The sequence below is a fragment of the Ascidiella aspersa genome, chromosome 9 (genome assembly GCF_963924565.1).
Source record: "Ascidiella aspersa chromosome 9, kaAscAspe10.2, whole genome shotgun sequence".
NCBI lineage: Eukaryota > Metazoa > Chordata > Ascidiacea > Phlebobranchia > Ascidiidae > Ascidiella > Ascidiella aspersa.
The window spans coordinates 13,490,804-13,493,679 of NC_139455.1; the positions used below are offsets into that span (position 1 = coordinate 13,490,804).

At 37.2% G+C, this 2,876-nt stretch overlaps 1 non-coding gene across 1 annotated transcript; it reads right to left on the reverse strand.

Annotated features, from left to right (window-relative positions):
- Window positions 1-2,260: 2,260 nt before the first annotated feature.
- Trnaq-uug (transfer RNA glutamine (anticodon UUG)) lies at window positions 2,261-2,335 on the reverse strand. The gene has a single exon. It is a non-coding gene; the product is annotated as a tRNA-Gln (tRNA).
- Window positions 2,336-2,876: the final 541 nt, after the last annotated feature.

Consider the following 2,876-nt stretch of genomic DNA (forward strand, 5'->3'; position numbering starts at 1 on the left):
TTCCAAATTTGGATTCCCACAAATATTATGAACGTAAATAGTTACCAAAATGCATTTTTGGGGGATTACTGGAGTTCAGCAGAAAAACCAGGGTCCTCAGAATTTTCATTCTGCGAGCTCTTAATTTCCCTTAAAGGATCGCCACCCTTTACGTTTTACAGCGATAAACAAAATGCTTTTAGTTGTCTGCTTTTCTGCACGCATTTATTGAAGTGCAGGTACACTCGTCACCCCTAAAATACATTTGCACGACCAACAGTTAGGGTAGCCCTGATTTATATAGTGCTATCTAACGAAGAATTGTTTTTTCAATTTCCTGAAAATGATGGATAACATTTTTCTATATTTCTTATCTAGAGAGAGAATAAGTGGGTCATTAAAAATCTGTGGTGGGTCACTTCGTGACCCGCGGGTCAGTGGTTCGTCATCCCTGGTCTAGTCTAGTGCTTTCCACCCAGGTTCAGCCCTTAAAAACGGCCAATCTGACAACACTGTTTAGTGTGTAGCCCGCAGTAGGTGTCGTTTCACGCTCAGGACACTGTAACGGTATATTAAACACAGCGGGAACCCCCTTACCTCCATTTTTTTCGATTTTCTTGCCTTATGTCGTTTTGCGTTGTATATTATGAGAGCATCTTCAGCTTTAAATCCACAGCTTCCAAAGTTATCCAATGAATGTTGACCATGGTGGGCCAAATCTATATCGTACATTTCTGCCATTAGAAAACTCATTTTACAAATTGTGTGGTGCAGCAAGCTGCAGTCAGCACTTTTAAGCTACGAAAATACAGAAAACTATTATTAATACACATTTAAAGGTTTGAAGTCATGACAACAGCTCATCTTTGCCTAACAAACCTTAAACTGTGACTAAACAATGTCGAATAATCTAACAATGACCCTAATCAGTGTGAAAATGCTGTACGCGCTAAAAGTCATTGAACCGTGCATGGGATTTGTGGTAGACTTCCAGTTTTAATCAAACAAAAAGTTTTTATACGAAAAATTGCTATTTAAAAACCACCAAAGAAGAAAACACACCAGGTTGGAATCTTTGGATATTGCGCATAGAAAAGGTTTAAAATTGCGCGTCTTTAATAAAGTTATTGCTCAAATTGAGCAGCCGGAATAAAAAGAAACTGACAAACTTTTTTTTATCTGATGACCATTTTCCACAAAGTCGGAAGAATATGGCTGCGGCCACAGCTCTATACCCTGCGCAGGCCAAACTTTCCAATCTGGTAAACAAAATGTGAATGTTAAACTAAACAATAATATAGATTTCACAGCGGCGCTGGTCTATGGAATCCTACCACCCGTTTAAATAGTTATTAAATCAACGCATATACTATTTGGGTTAGGGTACCAGTTAGCGTTTAGGCTTGGTTGGTTAAAGTATTATCAAATTAATTCTACCAGTTTTAAATTTCAATTTTGGCAACTGGTTTCGTTACTGTACCTAAAAAAAGGGTGCTGGTCTAGAATCCTACCCTTTTTTGTAACGAAACGAGTTGTCAAAATTGAAGTTGCAAGGAATAAATATTTAAGAATAAATATAATAACAATACTTAACTTACCCAAACCCAAGCGCTAACTCTCACCCTAATTCAAATAATGTTAGTGATGCATAAATGCCCCCTGAAAATGTGGTAGGATTCTAGACCAGGCCAAAAAAGTGGCAGGATACTAGACCATAGTGTCTTTGCAACTCAATATGAAAAGACAATTTAGAATCATCAAAAACGCCGTTAGTCACATATTTAACAAATTATCTACACATCACAATCACCGTACAAAAAATAGAATATTTTGTATGTTTCATTTATGGTGCACCAATATTAAGATAATTCATTGTTTCTATTTGTTTAATTACCTTTATAGAAGTATGCTCAGTCGACCTTGTATGCTGAGTTTGTTTCTATTTGTTTTTTATTTAAGGTTTAATCCAAATTGCCTCATAGGAAACAACCATAATATTCTACTAAAAAAAAAGTTTTTTTGTGTGTTTTAAAGCTTACCACCCAAATTGGAAACTTTGGATTTTGCACCTGGGGTGGGTTGTTTATGTAGACGCAAAATGTGTGACTGTAATTAAGATACTTCTATTATTTGTATCAATTGGCTGTAATAACTTAATTCTAGATTTTGCTATACATGTGGTGAAAACAATAATCAATTGAAGTTACTACACCGAAAGCCATCACAGACTCACCGAATTTGTTGATCTATGATGCAAGCAGAGCAGACTAGAAAAACAACTAGCCTGCAGTGAGGTTCGAACTCACGACCTCCAGTCAAGCCGGGACCGTCGCTCTACCAACTGAGCTATGCAGGCTCAGAAGGGAACGAGTCGAGAAACAATCATACGCCAATGCTTGCTCAATCTGTTAGTACAAGCAACCTCATTGAAGGGGATCCACAGTACCATATCATTTATTCAATGAAACATTCACACATATGTGTGTTAATAGCTGAGATCTAGCCCTTCGAAGCTGCTTATTGACCAACGACTACCGCTTACGTATAATTAGTACACCGAAAGCCATCGCAGACTAGAAAAACAACTAGCCTGCAGTGAGGTTCAAACTCACGACCTCCGGGAGCTCAGTTGGTAAAGCGACGGTCCCGGCTTGACCTACTGTGTTTATAGTAAAAATTAGATGGACCTAGTGTTTAGCACTATTTCTCACCTATAATATTTTATACTGTAGCCTACCTTTGGGCCATGGTCAACAGTTTGTAACCAGAGCTTTAGTGTAAGTTTCTATTGTATCTTTTCTAATAAAAAGCTTTTAAAACCATTATTATCAACAAATTTTCTGACCCTTCAAAATAAGCATTGCTGATTGAAACATCATTTTTTTAGGGTTGTTTAT